This window comes from Myotis daubentonii, chromosome 1 (assembly GCF_963259705.1).
Source record: "Myotis daubentonii chromosome 1, mMyoDau2.1, whole genome shotgun sequence".
In the NCBI taxonomy this organism is placed as follows: domain Eukaryota; kingdom Metazoa; phylum Chordata; class Mammalia; order Chiroptera; family Vespertilionidae; genus Myotis; species Myotis daubentonii.
In genome coordinates, this window is record NC_081840.1 from 135,638,111 (window position 1) to 135,658,820 (window position 20,710).

Genomic DNA, 20,710 nt, shown 5'->3' on the forward strand with positions numbered 1-20,710 from the left:
TTAATTGTAGCAACATTACCTAGAAAGTAATATCTAGATTACAACAGAGATAGTGGTTCAACTAATATTTATTCAGGACTCATTAGGGACTATAATCTTTATCTTATATTTAGTAAATTTTCCTCTTTATTAATTAGAAAGTTAAAGAATTATCAAGTTTAAATAAGGCTCATTGTTCATGTCTTCAAAATCTATTCACAACTGCCACATACTCATTTTATACTCAACTTCATTAGACTTTTTAGTTCATGGTCTTATTTGCAAGGATAGAGAATTAATGTTTTTATCAGATCAGAAAATTTCTCATTGTTCTCAGCATGAATGCACTGTTACTCAGCTTGCTCATATGGAGGTTGTGGAGCTGATTCAGTCATCAAGTTACACGTGTGGTTTCTAATGAGGTCTCAGAGCACTGGGGCAGCATCTGAGAAAGATTGACCTTCAGCTGCTAATACCTGAAATGCAAAGAACTAACCCACCTGAGCTACGAAGATCATACTCGGAGCAGCCCAATACTGCATGCTCAATAATCACACTTTGACTATGGCTTGAGCCTATCACTTTTAGGTTTCCCCCCAGAGCAATGATTTTGATATCACTGGAGTTTTTTACTTGTGTTTTTCAAGTATTCTTAACACAAAACATTATGGCGGGGTCTCTCTTTTCCGCATCCGGCGCGGAAAGAGAGTGGTCTGGTTCTTTGAGTAGAGGGGGCTGGGGATTTGAGAAATGGAAGAAAGAGACAAGACACAAAGATGGAAGGAAAAAGCTGGGACTGGGTGGGACCGCCTCCTCTTCTGAGGGAGAGACAGGGACCCAGCACCAAAGCAGCCTGTTTATTTTGTACCCCAAATACCAGGTGGTTTCACCAAAATTCAAGATAAAGGGGCTTGGGTGGGCCTGAGTTGTATTCATTCCCGGTGCTAGACTAGATTTACATATCAAAACCCACTCCCTGACACCTGGAAAAAGATGAAAGTCAAGCTGAGAACACTTCTGCCTTTTTGGTAAGATGTGAATCCAAGACAAGGCTCTGCCTGTAGCTTTGGGTTCAGCTGACAATTATTAAGAAAAAATGCCCATCTGCCTTCCCAGGGGCCCTCAACAAAACATAGACTACAATAATAAGGCTAAACTTTTTGTTTCCTTTTCCAACCATTTATGCTTAAAATGATGCTCTCTCCTACAAAATGTGAGATATACATAGTAATATGGAAAATACAGTCAGTTTTGCTATAATGTGACACGTTTCTTAAACAGATGCTATCCAAAACTGTACAAATAACACCACAGGGCTGATGGGAAACAACACTCAGAAACATTGTTAGTGACACATTTTAAAAGATAGAAACCGATCGGAGAAGCGCCAGGAGTCAAAATGAAATTCAATCCCTTTGTGACTTCTGACCGGAGCAAGAGCCATAAGAGGCATTTCAATGCACCTTCCCACGTTCGCAGGAAGATTATGTCTTCTTTTTCCAAAGTTCTGAGACAGAAGTACAATGTTTGATCCATGCCCATCTGAAAGGATAATGAAGTTCAGGTTGTTTAAGGACATTACCAAGGGCAGCAAATTGGCAAAGTGCAGGTTTACAGGAAAAAAATATGTCATCTACATTGAACCAGTGCAGCAGGAGAAAGCTCGTGGTATAACTGTTCATGTGGGCATTCACCCCAGCAAGTTCAGCCACTAAACTAAAGCTGGACAAAGACCATAAAATATCCTTTAACGTGAAGCCAAATCTCACTAAGTAAGGAAAGGAAAAAGGCAAATACATGGAAGAAACAATTAAGAAGGTGCAGGAATCTTATATACAACTTTCATTTAAAGAAAGATAGAAACATAATAAAAACAGTGGCACAATTTAGTACATGCTGGTTAGATTGTATTTCCTATAGGTGGTTAGGAAATTACTACAATAAATATTATGCCTTATCTTTAAAAGATGAGCAGTTCAGTAAGCATCACAAGCAGGGCAGCTAGTGAGCAGTTGTGAAGGTGGATGGAGGGTCAGCTGAAATGAGAGAAAAGTCGTAGCACTAGGCGTAGATGAGTGTGACGTAACACAGGGTGAACTGAGGTTGCCAGCAGGTATTTGAGGTGTGTACATTTTGTGCATTTGTAAATGGCTGTGTTCAGCTAGTGCAATTTTCTACTTTCACCTACTGTTTTTTCATGGATGAAACAGTAAGCAAGCAACACAAAATCTTCATGCTGCAGTTGTTCCCTAGTATTATGTTCCATCCGTCATCTTGGAACAAAGTCATGTTTTTAGAACAAGCATTATAACAGAACTGACCATGGTCTCCTCCAGCCTAAGCACTCACCTCCTTGCTGCCCCCAGTTCCCTTTACCTCTGATTCTGCACACAAGCTGAAGACTCATTTGACTGCCATTGAACCCTTCTCTTTAGATTTGGTGACAGGGAAGAAGTCAGACTCCAAAAGGAGAGGAAAGGCTAAGTCCCATCACCTAATAATTTTGACCTGATCACATCTACACTAATAAAAGAGAAACATGGTAATTGGCGTATGACCGCTACCCTTTTCATTGGCTAATCAGCGAGATATGCAAATTAACTGTCAGCCAAGATGGCAGCCGGCAGCCAGGCAGCTTGAAACTGACATGAGGCTTGCTTGCCTCAGTGACGGAGGAAACCAACGTTCCCTGCCTGCTGCTGCAGGCCTCTGAGCCTGCAGTTTCAAACATTGTAACAAATACCGCCAGACTTCAACCAGCAGATTCACAACATTGTAAGCAAAGGCCAGAAACCTACTTTCAGCCGGGAGGCCTAAGAGCTGGAGCCAAGCCTCAAAGCTAAAGCTGGCCCAGAATAAAAAAGAAAAAAGAAAAAAAGGAGCAGTTGGGAGCTTCAGTCCCAGCCTGAAAACAGCCCTCAGCCCCTCACCCAGACTGGCCAGGCACCCCAGAGGGGACCCCCACCCTGATCCAGGACACCCTTCAGGGCAAACCAGCCGGCCCCACCCATGCACCAGGCCTCTACCCTATATAGTAAAAGGGTAATATGCCTCCCAGCACCGGGATCAGCGTGCCAGGGGGCAGCGCCCAAACCCCCTGATCGCCTGCGGCTCTGTGTGTTAAAAGGGGTAGGGCCACAACCTCCCTATCCACCCTGCTCTGTGTGTGACAGGGGAAGGCGCCCCAACCCCCTGATCAGCCCTGCTCTGTGCCTGATAGGGGGGAGCTCCCCAACCCCCCCTCCACAGGCCCTGCTCTGTGTGTGACGGGGTAGAGCCATAACCTCCCCATTGGCCCTGCCCTGAGTGTGAGAATGGCGGTGCCCCAACCCCCTGATCGACCCTGCTCTGTGGGTGATAGAGGGCGGTGCCCCAACCCCCTGATTGGCTCTGCTCTGTGCGTGACAGGGTACAGAGCCCCAACCCCCCTGATGGGCCCTGCTCTGTGAGTGACAGGGGGCAGTGCCCCAACCCCTGATTGGCCCTGCTCTGTGCATGACAGTGGGTGGCGCCGCAACCTCCCCATCGACCCTGCTCTGAGCCCCACCAGGGGCTGCACCTAGGGATTGGGCCTGCCCTCTGCCACCCGGGAGCAGGCCTAAGCCAGCAGGTCGTTATCTCCCGAGGGGTCCCAGACTGCGAGAGGGCAGAGGCCGGGCTGAGGGACCCCCCTCTCCCCCGAGTGCACAAATTTTTGTGCACCGGGCCTCTAGTCCTATATAATAAAAGCCTAATATGCTAAGTGCCTGACCATTCGTTTGACCATTCAACCAGTTGCTATGTGCTCTGACCACCAAGGGGCATATGCTCCAACCGGTAGGTTAGCTTGCTGCCGGGGTCTGGCCAATCAGGACTGGGCAAGATGGGCCAGACACACCCTGAAGCCCTCCCACAGTCTCTCCCTGGCTGACCAAAATCCCGCGGTCCCTCCCCAGCCGGCCGGCCCTCAGCCGCAATTGGGACTAGGTAAGATGCCCCTAATCGGCCCCAATTGGGACTGGGCGAGACAGGCCGGACAAGCCCTGGAGCCCTCCTGTGGTCCCTCCCCAGCCCTGATCATGCACCAGTGGGGTCCCTTGGCCTGGCCTGAACCCTCTCGCAATCCTGGACCCCTTGGGAGATGTCGATGAACTGGTTTCGACTCCATCCCTGCAGGCCAGGCAGAGAGACCCCACCAGTGCATGAATTCGTGCACTAGGCACCTAGTTTTAAATAATAAAATAAAATGGTCACTAGCCTCTAATTCCATTAAGGAAAGACTATGTGTTTGCCCTTTTTATCTCTAGTAAATTGCACAGTACTTGGCACACAGTAGATGCCCAATGATATCTGATGATTACATGAATGTACATTCCACTAGAACAGCGGTCGCCAACTGGTGGTCCGTGGACCACTGGTGGTCCATGAGGTCCGAAAGGTTGGTGACCACTGCACTAGAATAATATTCATAGCATGCCTTCTAATATCCTTATTATTCTGTTTCAAACTATATAAATAGAAAAATAAGTTTAAAAAGAAGTAAACTGGTATAAAGAAAGTTAGTAGCAATGCCTTAACACAAAACATTATCCTATTTAATAAAGAGGGAATATGCTAATTAACTGCCATGCCCTCAAAGATGGCAGTGCCCACAGCCACAAGATGGCCAGCAGGGAAGGGCAGTTGTGGGCAATAAGGTCAGCAAACGAGGGCAATTAGGGGCAACCAGGCCAGCAGGGGAGGACAGTTGGGGGTGACCCGGCCTACAGGGGAGGGCAGTTAGGGGTGACTGGGTCGGCAGGGGAGGGCAGTTGGGGATAACCAGGCCTGCAGGGGAGGGTACTTGGGGCAATCAGGCCTGCAGGAGAGGGCAGTTGGGCATCGATCAGGCTGGCAGGGGAGTGATTATGGGGTGATCAAGCTGGCAGGCAGAAGCAGTTAGGGGCAATCAGGCAGACAGGCAGGCGAGCATTTGGGAGCTAGCAGTCCCAGATTGTGAGAGGGATGTCTAACTGCCAGTTTATGCCCTGTGGGATCTGGCCTAAACCGGCAGTCGTACATCTCCCAAGGGGTCCCAGATTGGAGAGGGTGCAGGCTGGGCTGAGGGACACGCCCCCAGGCCTCTAGTCTGTATATATAAAATCTTAATATGCGAATAGACCAAACGGCAGAACAACCAAATAACCAACAATTGGTCACTATGACATACGCTGACCACCAGGGGGCATGCGCAGAACATGGCAGGCATCGGCTCTGGTGGGATGGTGGAGCAGGTGAGTGGGGGCACCAGACCAAAGCCAGGTGTTGGTAGCTGTCATCAGGGCGAGCCTCTGGTGGTTACTGAAAATTATTTGCTCCCGCCTGTTGTAGTCCCGCCAGGCACTTGCACCTGCTGCCAGCACCAGCCCCACTTGCACCCACTGACGGCACTGGAGCCGCCACTCGCAACTGCTGCTGGTGCCTGGTGCTGCCCCTAATCGCTTGGCACCATCAGTGGGTGCGAGCAGCAGCTGCTGGCCATGATCACCCCTCAGAGCTCCATCTCCCCCTGCTCCTGAGGAGCAATCAGGGCAGCAGATGCCACTCGCACCTGCTGACAGCTCCAGTCCCGCTCACAACCATTGCTGGCACCAGCCCCAATCGTCTGTGTCATCAGCGGGTGCAAGCGGGGCTGGTGCCATCAGTGTGTGGGAGCGGCGGCAGCGGGAGTGGGGCTGCCAGCAGACAGGTTACCGGGGGCCGTGGAGGGAGGGGCCGGGCTGAGGCACGGAGGATGGGTTGAAGGCATGGCAGTCAATTAGCATATTCCCTCCTTATTGGCTGCCTGATTGCCCCTAACTGCCCCTGTGCCCACTGCAGCCTCGCAGCCCACAGTTCCTTTCAAGGTGCACAAATTTGTGCACTGGGCCCCTAGTCTATATATAAAAGCCCAAGTGACCATTACAACCAAATGACCAGAACAACCAGAACAACCAGTCAGCCAGTTGCTATGATGTGCACTGACCACCAGGGGGCAGACGCTAAATGCAAGAGCTGTCCCCTAGTGGTCAGTGTACTCCCACAGCCAAGCTCCCACGGCCGGCAACCTCCCGCAGTCCCTCCCCCTGGCTGGCCCCAGTTGCTAGCCAGGCCTAGGAATCTCACCCATGCATGAGTTCAGGCACCGGGCTCTAGTATTTTTATAAAATGAATATATGTATACATATAACTTTGGCATGCAAGGATCTATTCTACTATTTCACATGATGAAGGAGGAAGGATCATGCAATCTAAAGACATGGCAGGACATAAGAAAGTGTGTTATGTAAGTGACAGAATCTAAAATATCAAGCCCGGAGACCCTGTTATTACTTTATTTCTGTGGCAGAAACGTATGGCCTAAAGTCACCACCAAAATTTGCAAAAATTATGTTTTTGCTTGTACTTATTTACATCTGAAATCTTCACCAGAGCCTTAAGAACCAAAGAAATATTTAATGGCTTTGTAAGGATTTGAGAAGTATGTGGCAACTTCTAAGCTGGACAAGAAAGCAAACTAGCTAAGCCAAGGATATTTTCTGGAAAGAATTATCTGTGACGTTCTTTATCTGGAACACTAAATAGACTTGCACATTCATATGTTTCTGTTAAGAAGCACCTATTTAGAGTTTGAGAATTAAGCTGTTGAAGAGGCTAAAGTACATAATTTTTTTTCCGTCTTTTCTATCTGTTTTTAAAGATGCTTCTAATGGGAAGATTATTGGGGAGTCAGCACATTTTTTACATAAAAGTAAGTTAGATTTAAAAATAATAAATGGCCCATTTTCCTGTTATAAGACCTATATGATAGATCACCAACTATAATTAAATACACTTGGAGAAATGTGTGGATGAATATTTTGGAAAAATCAAAAATTTATTTGAAAATTATTATTTCAAGGAAATCCTATCTAATAAAAGACAGAAGGGTAATTGACCATACCTTCACTACGCTTCCCATTGGCTAATCAGGGCGATATGCAAATTGACCACCAACAAAGATGATGGTTAATTTGCATACATAGGCTCCAAGTGGTGGCATGAAGCCAAACGGCCCCGAAGCCAGCCAAGCAGCAAGGCCTCAAGGCCCCGAGATCAGCGGAGCCGCGAGGCTTAACAGCCCCAGGATCACGGAACCGCGAGGCCTCACGGCCCCGGGATCAGCAGAACCGCGGGATCAGCGGAGCCTCGAGGCCTCATGGCCCTGGCGCCAGGCGGAGCCGTGAGGCCTCATGGCCCCAGGATCAGTGGAGCAGCGAAGCCTGACGGCTAGGGTGGGGGCTCTGGCTGGAGCCCAGCCAGAGCGAAGGCCTGGGTCCCGGGTGCCAGAGGAAACTTGGTGCTAGCAGCCAAGGGAAAGGAAGGCCTATTGCATGAATCTCTTTGTGCAAGAGGCCTCTAGTCTATATATATAAAAGCCCAGTGACCAAACAAAAGAATGACCAGAACAACCAGTCAACCAGTCACTATGATGCGCACTGACCGTCATGGGGCACACACTCAATGCAGGAACTGCCCCCTTGGTGGTCAGTGTGTTCCCATAGCGGGAGTGTCACTCAGCTGACCAGTATGAGTGGCACTCCCACAACGGGCCAATCCCCCACAAGCCACGCCCCCCACCAGTGCAAGAATCTGTGCACTGAGCCTCTAGTGTGTAATAAAATCAATAAAGTGGGAAGCAAAATATATGCCAGTCATTATTCACCAATTAGAAGACCTACATGGGTCATTAAATGTCTTTGTTTATCTAATAAAGGATTAAATACAACCTTTTGTACTAATCTGTAGATTCTAATCAAGATAAAAGCAATATACAATGGAGCATTCCCCAAAGGGTCAATTTTTATTTTAGGGATCAAAATTCTTAATGGAGAACAGGAAGTACAAGCAGGATGAAAGAGCCCCTAAAACTGTTGATCTAGTGCCAGTAAAAAGTGGCACTATGGAGAATTAAGCCATCAATTGGAAGACATTCTAGTTATCTCCTACCAGAAAGGACAGGTTTTCTGGTTTTGTTACTACCCAGATTTTAAGCAAGATAGCATTAATTTAATCATGTAAAAGAAGAAACATAAGGTTGAATGCACATTTGTTGTTTGCTTTGAGGGATATGCATAGCATATAGTCTCCGCCTTCCAAGAGCTTACAATCAAATTAGGAAGAAATACAATCAACAATGCAATAGTTAAATATAAAACAACTGCTCAAGACACATCACAAAGCAATGCATTGTTACTCACAAAATGTATAAGCACCATTTTTGCCTTTCTTTTGGGACGGTATCCGATATAATAAAAGGCTAATAGGCAAATCAACCTAACGGTAGAACGACCAGTCACTATAACGTGCACTGACCACCAAGGGGCAGACGTTCAATGCAGGAGCTGCCCCCGGGTGGTCAGTGTGCTCTGGGGGAGCACTGCTCAGCAAGAAGCCAGGCTCATGGCTGGCAAGCACAGCAGTAGTGGTGGGAGCCTCTCTGGGCCTAAGTCAGCAGGCAGACATCCCCTGAGGGGTCCCAGACAGCAAGAGGGCACAGGCAGGGCTGACGGACGAATGTTGTGCTCTGGGCCTCTAGTATACTATAAGATACAATGATTTTTACAGTTAACTCAGTGTCAAACACTGCACTATTGTGCTTGCACTACAATAAATATGAACTTATTACAATATGAGATTCAGAACATCCAAATAACTCAATAAAAAGAAAGGTGTCCTTTGTCTCTGAGTCATTAAAAACACTACAAGGGATTCATATTTCTTTTGGCAAGATGAATTTCAGAAGGCTTAATAGGGAGCTACAAAATTGATTCTGAGTAAAAGCAAGAAATAGTTTAATGAAGTAATTAAGTGCTAATCACTGAGTAAAGAAATGACTCAGCATTCTCTCAGGCTTGCCTAAGAACTTGGCTGGATGTAGCAAACAAAGAAAATTAGTTACAATAGATACAATAATTTGTGTTGATCCCTTTATATACTCAGCCCCTATCTGCTTCGCTCCCACACTGGTTTTTCCTCCCACCAATATTCCCATTCTCTTCAAAACTTTCTCCCTCACTATTCCTCCAAAACTGCTACATCCAAAGATCAATTCTCAGTCATCTTACTTGACTTCCTGGCAGCCAATATCACAATTGATCACTCCCTCCTGTTTAATACACTCTCTTCAGTTGGCAGCATATCCATTTATTTCTTCCCTGCCTCAGTGGTTCCTTTGCTGGTTCTTCCTCTTTTCCCTATTTCTAAGTGTTAGATTGTCCAAGGACTTCATCTTTGTCCTCCTGTCTTTCTCCTTCCTCTCACAAGATGACCTCATCCATTGCCTATGGTTCTAAACACCATACTTACACCCCCATGTAGGAATGTAGATCTCCGGCTCAAAACATCCTCCTGAGTTCCAGACTTGAATATCCAACTGCCAACCTGACCCCTCACTACTAGGCATCTCAAACCTACAATGTTCAAGACTGAACTGGCCTTCCCCACTTCACATTCAAATCAGAGCTTTCATCATCTCAATCAAGAGGGCTCTAGTTCTAAATGTATCCAGAACATGGCCAGTTGTTGCCACTTTCACTGCTATTTTTTTTACCCAAGCCACCATCAGAGCTCATCTGGATTATTGTCATAGCCCCTGATCAGGTCTCCCCGCTTTATCTTTGCTGCCCTATATGTATTCTCAGAGGAGCAGCCAGAGTGAGACTTAACCATAAGTCAGATCATGTCTCTTCCCTGCTCAAAAGACTCTCAAGTGACTCCACATTTCATTCCAAACGGAAACTAAATCTCAAAGCCTTCAAGGCCCTACACAACCAAGTCTTCTTGTTTAGAGCCTTGCTTCATCGCCCACCGTTCTTCCCTCCACACTGTAGCCACACTGGCCTCCTTGGCCTGTTCAGAATTCACCTTCCCAATGAGGCCAATCCAGGTTACCTCATTTAATAAAGAAAGCTGTTCTGTCACCCAACCCCCTTACCCTGCTCTGTTGTTTCCTTCTTTCCACAACACTTATCACCTTCTAACATATTTAAAATGTATTTATTTATGTTCATTTTATTGTCCGTTTCCTTCAGGGATCTCTGTCAATGTTTTTCATTGGCATACTTAAGCAACTAGCAAAAGTACCTAGCATAAGTCTGCATTTTTTATTAATACTTGACAAAAGAATGAATAATGGTCTCAACCATTTCCCAGTGGTTCAAACCAAGTACTTTGGAATCATCCTTAATGTATCACTTTGCCTAACACCTACCCATTCCAACAGAGCAATCTCGTCATTCCTGGCTTGGCAGTATATCTATAATTAAACCAGTCTCATCCCACTGACATTGGTCTGACAGGAGCCAATATCCATGGTCAGTCCCCGCATAATAACCTTCTTCTTGACACGCTTGTCCCACTCTTGTTCTCCATTATAATCAATCTTCCACAACACAGCCAGACAGATGTGTGAAAACCTTAATCATGTCACTTCGCTTCTCAAAATCTTTCAGTGATTCCCATCATGCTTAGAATAAAATCCAAATTCTAACCCAACTTTATAGGGCTCTTCTTGAGTTGGACCCTGTCTATCCTCGAAATTTCATTCTTTTATCTCTCCACTTGTTCACTCTACTCCAGCAATATTGACTTTCCAGAGGTCCCTCAAATAAGGTCAATTTAGTCCTGCATTAGAAACTTTGTGCTTGTCCTTCCTTTCAACTCTTCTTCTGGATTCCAGACTTCCTCCTTGCTCACTCCCTTACTTGAGTCTCCCCTTAAATGTTAGCACTCAGAGCCTTCCCTGACCACTACACATAACAAGAGTCCCTTCACCCACTTTTCCCCTTCCATCCTGCTTTATTTTTTTTTCATAATGTGCATTACACATGGTAATATTCTACATATTTGTTTATTGACTCATCAAAAATACAATCCCCATATATCAGGGAATTTGTCCTAGACTCTGGTGCCTAGAACAAATAGTAGGCATTCAACAAATATTTACAGAATGAATGAGTGAATGGATTACCAAGAGGTTTACTTTAATACTTAAACAGGATAAAATAACAAATGGAATTATATTTCAATCTACTGGTTTTTAAATGTTAATATGTACTAAATTCCATTCAATAGATTGAGCTTCAGTCACCAGAGTAAGACATGAGGTCACTCAAAACATATCATTATTTGGTTTCAAATTGTAGATATACTTTGTTTTAGACATAAAAATAGCTATGTCTTTTTATAAAGATCTGTGACTTTCTAAACCAGAGATTCTCAACCTTCCTAATGCTGCAATCCTTTAACACAGTTCCTCATGTTGTGGTGGCCCCCAACCATAAAATTATTTTCATTGCTACTTCATAACTGTAATTTTGCTACGTAAATATCTGATATGCAGGATGTATTTTCATTGTTACAAATTGAACATAATTAAAGCATAGTGATTAATCACAAAAACAATATGTAATTATATATGTGTTTTCCGATGGTCTTAGGAGACCCCTGTGAAAGGGTCGTTCAACCCCCAAAGGGGTCGCGACCCACAGGTTGAGAACCACTGTTCTAAACATAAAATTGGAATGGATTTTGTTCTCTACTATTTAGCTCTTACCTTCTGTAAAAATTCAACTCCACAAATTAATTGCTGAAGCAAGAATGAGGCCCAGAACAAGGCTTTACTTGAGATTAGAGTCACAAATCATAATCGCTTGGATTCAGTCCCATCAACCAGATGCTCGACCAAAAGAATTCTCTTTGAGGTTTCTCCCACTACAGATTTTTGCATCACAGGCAAGGCTTTGCTGAGTATTTATGGCTAAAGTAGACAGATCCAACATTAAACACTTAGTAAGATTTTTTTTTTCTATGAAACTTCAATGTGCTATTTCCAGCAACTCTATCATCCATATACCTAGGTCATAACCAGAAAAAGTAATGATAAGGAGGGAAAAGTATGAGGAAAAAATATGTTCTGACATATCAGATGATTGCTACTGTTGGTTTTATCCTGTTCTGGATTTGGGTTTTTACTGTGCTGTCATAAATGTTGATTTCTGATAAAGTTTCATCAAATGTTGACTTTCTTCCCTCAGGTTTTGTCTAAGTGTTAACCATGTGGCAATAATTACAATGTGTCATTATACATACATGAATTATTTTATTAGTAGAGCACAGAAACATCTTTGAGAATTGGCTAGATTCTCAACAATGGTGTATGCAATAATCCCTAAGCTATTTGCTAAACATTTGAGCAAACAGAGAATTGTTTATTTATTCTTGTTACACCCGCCCCCCCTTGTGTGTATTCTTGGAATGAGGTTGTAGGTTTTCTGTTTGATATTAAGGGAGGCCACAACCAGAAAAATCATAAACCTAAACTAGAGAAGCTACACAATTATTCTGTGCAACACACACACACACTTTTTATTTGATTCTTCACCTATATCCAGTGACATCCCTAGCTCCACTACTATGCCATGATGATCTTTGCTTTTGCCAGTTAACCCTTTAAATGTGGGCACTGAACAATTCTAACATCATTTGTTAACTGCTGGAGGCAGTGGCCTGAGCTAGCCTGGGGATTTGAAAGACTTCAAGGTCATGTGTTCCGGAGTAAAATGATCTTCCCACAACTGTGCCTAAGAGATCTCAGGCTTGTTTTTGATTCCTCCCTCCTACATTTTCATCTGTAAACACCCACCTCCTGGTTCAAAATGTCAAAGGAAAACATTTTCTCCTGCAGTTTCTGTTTTGGTCTTCCTTAACACCACTCCAAAGGCAATCAGAGCTTTCCGTGGATGAACCTAAGAGTTTTTCTAACACATCTCCCTTCCTAAGGCATGAACACACCTTAATAAACTCAAGAGAATGATGGCTTGGTGCCAAAAGAACTTGATAGCAATTTACTAGTAAGACAGTCTCAGCCTGTGCTATACAGTCCAGTTGATTATTGTACAGTCTGGGACTCTCTCAAGACATGTTCAACAGGAAAAATGTCACAAAACTTTCCATGGAAAAAATTATTGAACAATATATGTAACAGCAATATTCTGGCAAATTGTCTTGTTATTATCATTTTTCAAAATTAGGACTATTGCCGAAACCGGTTTGGCTCAGTGGATAGAGCGTCGGCCTGCGGACTGAAAGGTCCAGGGTTCGATTCCGGTCAAGGGCATGTACCTGGGTTGTGGGCACTTCCCCAGTGGGGGATGTGCAGGAGGCAGCTGATCGATGTTTCTCTCTCATCGATGTTTCTAACTCTCTATCTCTCTCTCTCTTCCTCTCTGTAAAAAAAAATCAATAAAATATATTTAAAAAAAAAATTAGGACTATTCAGCCTGGCTGGTGTGGTTCAGTGGTTGAGTGTTGACACATGAACTAAAAGGTCACTGGTTCAATTCTCGGTCAGGGCACGTGCCCAGGTTGTGAGCTTGATTCCCCAGTCGGGGTGTGCAAGAGGCAGCTGTTCAATGATGTTTCTCTCTCATCAATGTTTCTATTTCTCTCTCCCTCTCCCTTCTTCTCTCTAAAAAAATCAATAAAAAATATTTTTTAAAAAAGACTATTCAGAATGAAAATTGCAAAACAGACTCATGTTGTCAGTGATTGGAGCAAGGATGTTTTATTAAATAGTGACAAATCGTACCTTTTCCATCCAGTGTCTGTGAGCAGTATTTAGTGTGTAAATAAGTGAAATCGTTGGAATTGAACCATCAGGGAAGTTATAGGATAGTTTATGGATCAGGGCCTTCGCTACGGAGTTTTCCAACTTATTTTTCCAACACAGAGAGAAAGTGGAAGCTTATACCAATATTTCTAACACTAGTTGGTTATTTGCAACTATTTTATTTTTAATAATTTAATGTTTCATAATTATATAGAGAGATGCATGAATAAATGAAAAAACATTAAGTTAAATACCAAATTACTTTTCAAATTTAGAGCTATCATTTGAATGGGGACCAGTTGGTGTTTTGGGGGTGAAATATGGGAAGAAAAATCTAACTCATGTATTTATTACAACCTAAGGATTCTAATTTATTTAAATTTCAATGTTCCTTCTGTCACATTTAAATTTCAATGTTCCTTCTAACACTCAGAACCATATTAACTTACCAAGATATATTCTTTTCTTTTCCAAGTCACCTCAATATAAAAATTAGGTACTTAGGGTAATATTCTGGAAGGATTAACATTAAGTGTTTTATAACCCTTGTGTTAACTGGGAACCCCAGGCCACTTAAAGCTTAAACAAAATTCGAAGTGAGTTTTCTTCACCTGTATGAAAGACTTGGTCATTGTGCCTGTCTGCCCTAATTTTTTAGATAGATCACAGTGTTGGCTCTACTGGATTAGTTTTCCCTGGATAACAATATTGCCTTTTAAAACTTGCAGATTCAAGTCTTCTTTAATTTGGAAAGTTTTCTTAAATATTAATTCAAAAGCCCTCTTTTCACTCTGCTCTGCTATAGTGCATGTTACATTTACATTATAACTCACTGGCAGCCATATTTGTGAAATCAATGAACAAAATGGATTGACCAACAAGGTAAGATCTGAAGCATGGAGGCATGAACCAGACTGACATTCCTCAATGCGGGGGTTGGGAGGACAGGAAGAAATAAATCAAAGAACTTATATACTTATATGCATAGCCTGCATAGCCCATGGACACGGGCAATAGGGTAGTGAAGACCTTGGGGGATGAGTAGGGGCTGGAAAGAGAGGGGGATGGGGAAATGGGAGACATCTGTAATACCATCACCAATAAAAATATACTAGTATATTAAAAATTGGCAGGCTATAATATTTTGGACTGCCTATTTAGTATGAGGCTTTGTCCTCACTATCTGACATATATTATATGGACATATTTATAACCCCATGAGAGAGGCATCAATATTCTCATTTTATAGCTGATGAGCAAGGGACAGAGATAGTAGGTGTCAGAGTTGGGATTCTAATCTAGTCATTTCCCTCTACAAACCATATATTTTCCAGTACATCATCATTATGAACAAAAGCTGAACATAAACAAATTTCATAATAACATAGAAAGAAATATACACATATCTATTTTAAATGCTCAATTATCTGAACAAAAACCAATGTGAAAAAAATTAAAAATAGCCAACTTGCCCTGACTGATTTGGCTCAGTGGATAGAGTGTCAGCCTGCGGACTGAAGGGTCCCAGGTTCAATTCCGGTCAAGGGCATGTACCTTGGTTGCGGGCATATCCCCAGTGGGGGTTGTGCAGGAGGCAGCTGATCGATGTTTCTCTCTCATCGATGTTTCTGACTCTCTATCCCTCTCCCTTCCTCTCTGTAAAAAATCAATAAAATATATTTTTAAAAAATAGCCAACTTAAGCAGGTGGTGTTTTTGTTTTAATGTTGTCATTTGGTTATTTCTTTAATTGTGGACACAGCTATTAGAACAACTATTCAAGGTAGAAATTTTATTTCAGAGAGGAAGAATGGTGTAAAAGCACCGATTTCCTAACTAAAGATCTAGATGTCTCTGGGAAGTCATGAGTACAAGTAACAGGGTGTCATATGACCATGTGATAACATTTATGTTACATGTAGCTTCAGCAATATAACCAGCTATGAATTTTTTTAGAGGGTTTTTGTGTGTGTGTGTGTGTGTGTGTGTGTGTGTGTGTGTGTGTTTTCTCCTCTTGGATAGATAAATCCAAAAAGGTATTTTAGATATATAAAGTATTTTCCAGCCCTAACCGGTTTGGCTCAGTGGATAGAGCATCGGCCTGCGGGCTCAAGGGTCCCAGGTTCGATTCTGGTTAAGGGCATGTACCTTGGTTGCGGGCACACCCCAGTGGGGAGTGTGCAGGAGGCAGCTGATGGATGTTTCTCTCTCATCGATGTTTCTAACTCTCTCTCCCTTCCTCTCTGTAAAAAAATCAATAAACTATATTTTAAAAAAATAAATAAAGTATTTTCCATGCAACTGTGTCTCAACAAAAAGTTATGTTTCTATTTTCAAGTTGTTTTTAAGTATATTTATGAGTCTGTGAACTAGGGAAATGTCCTACGTGACAGTATGTGGTAATGTTTCTTTCTCTTCCACAACAAGATAAATACCCAGATCCATGCTGCCCATTGGAGAACTCAAAGAAAATAGAAAGAGGTATTATCCCTGTAAAATGAGGATATGTAAATTGTCCCAAAGAGGGGTTCTCTGTCAGTATCACTGCAGGGTAAATGATGGGAGCCAATGGAGATGGATAATGTGAATTCTGTAAAGATAAAGAATGTTCTCCAAATATTACCATTGAGCATTTAGCTAATGTCTTATACTAGATAAGAAATGAATTAAACTTAGACTTTGATTTGCAACTGACCAAAAAATCCTCCTACCTCCTTCACATATTAAGATATGTGGACTTTTCAATATTGACTTTGATGTAACTCTGATGATCCTGAATCACCTCTAATTTATATTCCACTTCAAGAAGTCCCTTTAAGTAACCTATATAGGTAGTTGGCAAGTGGATACAAGAGCTATGGTACATCTACACAATGGAATACTACTCTACCATAAAAAGGAAGAAATTTTTACCCTTCACAACAACATGGATAGACCTGGAGAACATTATACTAAGTGAAACCAACCACTCAGAACCATATGATTTCAATCATAGGTGGAATTTGATGAACAAACTGAAATACCAAGGAACACAGAGACAGACTCACAGATAGAGAGCAGGCAGGCAGCACTGGTGGTGTTGGGGTGGAGGGAGGGGTGGAGGGATTGAGCAAAAGCGAGACAAAAATAAGAGAGAGAACTCATGGACATGGACAACAGTGTGGTGATTGTGGGGTGGGGGCGGAGGGGAGAGGTGAAGAGGGCACAGAGGGAATAAATGATGATGGAAAATATAAAATAAAATGAGTTCTTTGAGAATAATTTGAGAAAGCTTCCCCCACCCCATTAAGACCACTCTTCTTAATCTTCAAAAGGATTCCCTTCTGTCCTTTTGACGTCTCTGTTTTAACTATAGAATCCTTATGACACCCTCTGGTTCCTAGTGAAGAGTTTCTGAAAAAATTCCTATAACTATGAATATCAGCAGTTGCTTCTTGATAATGTTTTCATTTGCATTGTTCCAGTGTAGCTAGTGAAACTCCTCACTGCTCTTATTCAAAGTAACCTTGGGGCCAGAAGAAATCCTGATTTCAGGACAGAGCAACGAGTTTGCTCGATCTTGCCCAGCAGACCAGGAAGCAGCCTTGCTCAGCCTCTTTGGGCTTCATTCTACTTCTGCCCCAGGGAGTCCCTGCTTTCCCCAGACAGCAAAAGTCACTTCAGTCAGGAAATGTGAATATAGAAGCTAGCACTGGAATTTTCCTTCAGCCAGTTGTTACCAATGACCAAGAATTAGTAAACCTCAACATGTAAATGGATAAAGGTGGGTTTTTCCAAGCAAAACCAAAAATATCATTCTACCTTTGTATAGGTAATTCATTGACTATTAAATGCTTTCCTTACCTTCCCCAAACCCCCTCCAATGTAAGGAGCCTGCTGCACAAGGATAAATGTTAGAGTAACACAACTGGCTTCAAATTCTTCCAGATAATAACAGGGAAATGTGTGACCAGGACAAAGTAAGAAAGTGAAAAGGATTCAAAGTCACCCCACACAGCAGCGAACAAATCTGTTATCTGCCTCAACACCCAGCCACTGCTTTACCCCTGGCCTCCCCAGGGGCATTGGAGGGACTGATCAGTGGAGTTGTTGAGTATCTGGAATTGGGAATGAATGAACTAAAGTGAAAGGGAGTTGCATGCTCACATTTTAAAAGCATCTGGTAAAAATATGATTTCTTTAAATATTAGGAGACACAAAAGTATATAGGCAAATACTTTATTATTTGTCTTGAGCATAAATTGTCACAGTATAATAGTTCATAATGTGTTTAATGGGTTTGTTATTCTAGTAACAGACATCAGTAAAAAAAATCTTTTCAAAAAATCAAAGTAGTTAAAATGGCCATATTACCCAAAGCAACATACAGATTTAATACAACCCTTATCAAAATCCCAATGTCACCTTTTAAACAAATAGAACAACAACAAAAAATCATCCGAATTATATGGAACCACAAAAGACCCTGAGTAGACAATTAATCCTGAGAAAAAAGAACAAAGCTGGAGGTATCGCACTACCTGACTTAAAATTATACTGCAAGGCTATGATAATCAAAACAGCTTTGCATTGGCAGAAAAACAGACACATAGACCCATGGAAAAGAACTGAGAGCCTAGAAATAAAACCACATGAATATGGGCAGATAATTTTTGACAAAGAAGCTAAAAACACACAATGATGAAAAGAAAGCCTCTTTAATAAATAGTGCTGGGAACATTGGAAAGCCACATGCAAAAGAATGAAACTAGATTACAGTTTCTCCCCATGTGCAAAAATTAATTCAAAATGGATCAAAGACCTAAATATAAGATCTCTGAAACAATAAATCACATAGAAGAAAACATATGTACCAACCTTATGGACCTTGCTTGTAGAGAACATTTTATGAATTTGACTCAAAAGGCAAGGGAAGTAAAGGCAAAAATAAATGAATGGACTATATCAAACTAAAAAGGTTCTGCACAGCAAAAGAAACTGACAACAAAACAAAAAGGCAGCCAACCAAATGAGAAAAGATATTTGAAAACAACAGCTCCAACAAGGGGTTAATATAAAAAAATAATAAAGAACTCATACAACTCAACACCAAATAATGCAATCCAATTAAAAATGGGCAGAGGATTTAAATGGCCAACAGATACATGAAAATAGGCTCAATTTCACTAGCTACTAGGAAAATACAAATAAAAACTACAATGAGATACCACCTCACACCTGTTAGAATGGCTATTATCAATAAGACAGGTAATAAAAAGTGTTGGAGAGGTTGTGGGGGGAAAAAAAGAAATATCACTCACTACTGGTGGGAATGCAAGCTGGTACAATCACTATGGAAGACAGCGTGGTGGTTCCTCAAAAAATTAAAAATAGAGTTATCATATGATCCAGTAATCCCTCTTCTAGGTATCTACCCAAAAAACTTGAAAACATTTATTCTCAAAGATATATGTACCGCCATGTTCACTGCCAACATTATTCACAGTGCCCAAGACATGGAGACAACCGAAGTGTCCTTCAATAGAGGTTTGGATAAAGAAGATGTGGTACATAATATATACAATGGAATACTACTCAGCCAAAAGAAAAGGTGAAGTACTGCCATTTGCCACAACATGGGTGTTATTAAGTGAAATAAGTCACTCAGAAAAAGCTAAGAATCGAATGATTTCACTCACATGTAGGCTATAAAACTGAAACTCATAGACAAAGACAATAATATGGAGATTACCAGAGAGAAGGGGGCGGTAGGTAAGGGTAAAGGAAGCCAAATATATAATGATGGAAGATGATCGGTCACACAATGCAGTATACAGATCGTGTCATAAAATGTACACTTGAAACCTATATGATCCTATTAGCCAATGTCTCCTCAATACATTTTTTTAAAAAAACTTGTAAAATGTCACTTAGACTTGCAAAATTGACAGAATGGCTTCTGAAATAAGAATCTGCTTCCCACTTACTATTTGACCTTGACGCAGTTAAATAGCATTTAAGTCTCAGTTCCCTCATTTGTAACATGGAAATAATAACAGTGTCTATATCAGAGCATTGTTTTGTGTGTTGTATGAAATAATCTGAAAAGAAAAACTTTAACAGACTGCCAACCATGAAATAAATCTTCAAAAATATTATCTGTGAAAAAAGCAAGAGTGGGCAAGTAAAATAGCCTGAGAGCAGGAAGAATGAGAAAGAGTCCCACTTTATAAAGGTGAACATCAAATATTTAAAATCTGGATTAAAATCAACTCAGAGGGGACATATAATACAATTCTTAAAAGGACACCCCAAAGAAGTATAGACCAAAAATATGTTGAAGAAATGTGTCAAGATGACAAATTTATGCACTTGAATTATAGAATAGGCTATTAGAGAAAAATTGGGATGCTTTGAGGCCTATTCATATATATTTCAAGAAAATGTAAAGGAAGAAAAATATGACCCTCTGGAAAACTCTTTTCCAGCACTATTGTTGAAGTCAAGAGTTCACTTAATGCACAACAGCAACTTTTTTTTTTGTCCACAGGTGAGAATTAGCATAAGGCAGAGAGAGAGTTTCAGTGGACAAAAGTTACTATTTCAAGACAGTGATGAGCCCAGTTGTCTATTCATTAAGTCAACAACTTATTGAGTGCTGTCATGTGCAGGCACAGTGAAAGGCACAAGGGATTAAAAAAAAAAAGAAAGAAAGAAATACTATGAACAAAAACAATTGTGGCCTAGTTGTTTCCATATGTTAGCTATTGTGAATAAGAACGCAATGAACACAGGAGTGCAGATATCACTTTGAGAGCCTGATTTTAAATCTTTTGGGTATCAAACCTAAAGTGGGATTACTGGATCATATGGTAGTTCTATTTTTAATTTTACGAGGAAACTCCATACTATTTTCCATAGTAGCTGTACCAATTTACATTCCCACCAAGGGTGGAAAGGCTTCCAATCTCTCCACATCCTCGCCAACACAAGTTTTTGTTTTGTTTTGTTTTGTTTTGTTTGTTTTGTTTTTATAATAGCCATTCTAACAGGGGTGAGATGATTGCTCATTGTGATTTTGATTTGCATTTCTGTGTTATCATCT

General features: G+C 41.8%; 1 pseudogene; it reads left to right on the forward strand.

Annotated features, from left to right (window-relative positions):
- Positions 1-1,378: 1,378 nt before the first annotated feature.
- On the forward strand, positions 1,379-1,839 carry LOC132235021 (large ribosomal subunit protein uL24-like; annotated as a pseudogene).
- Positions 1,840-20,710: the final 18,871 nt, after the last annotated feature.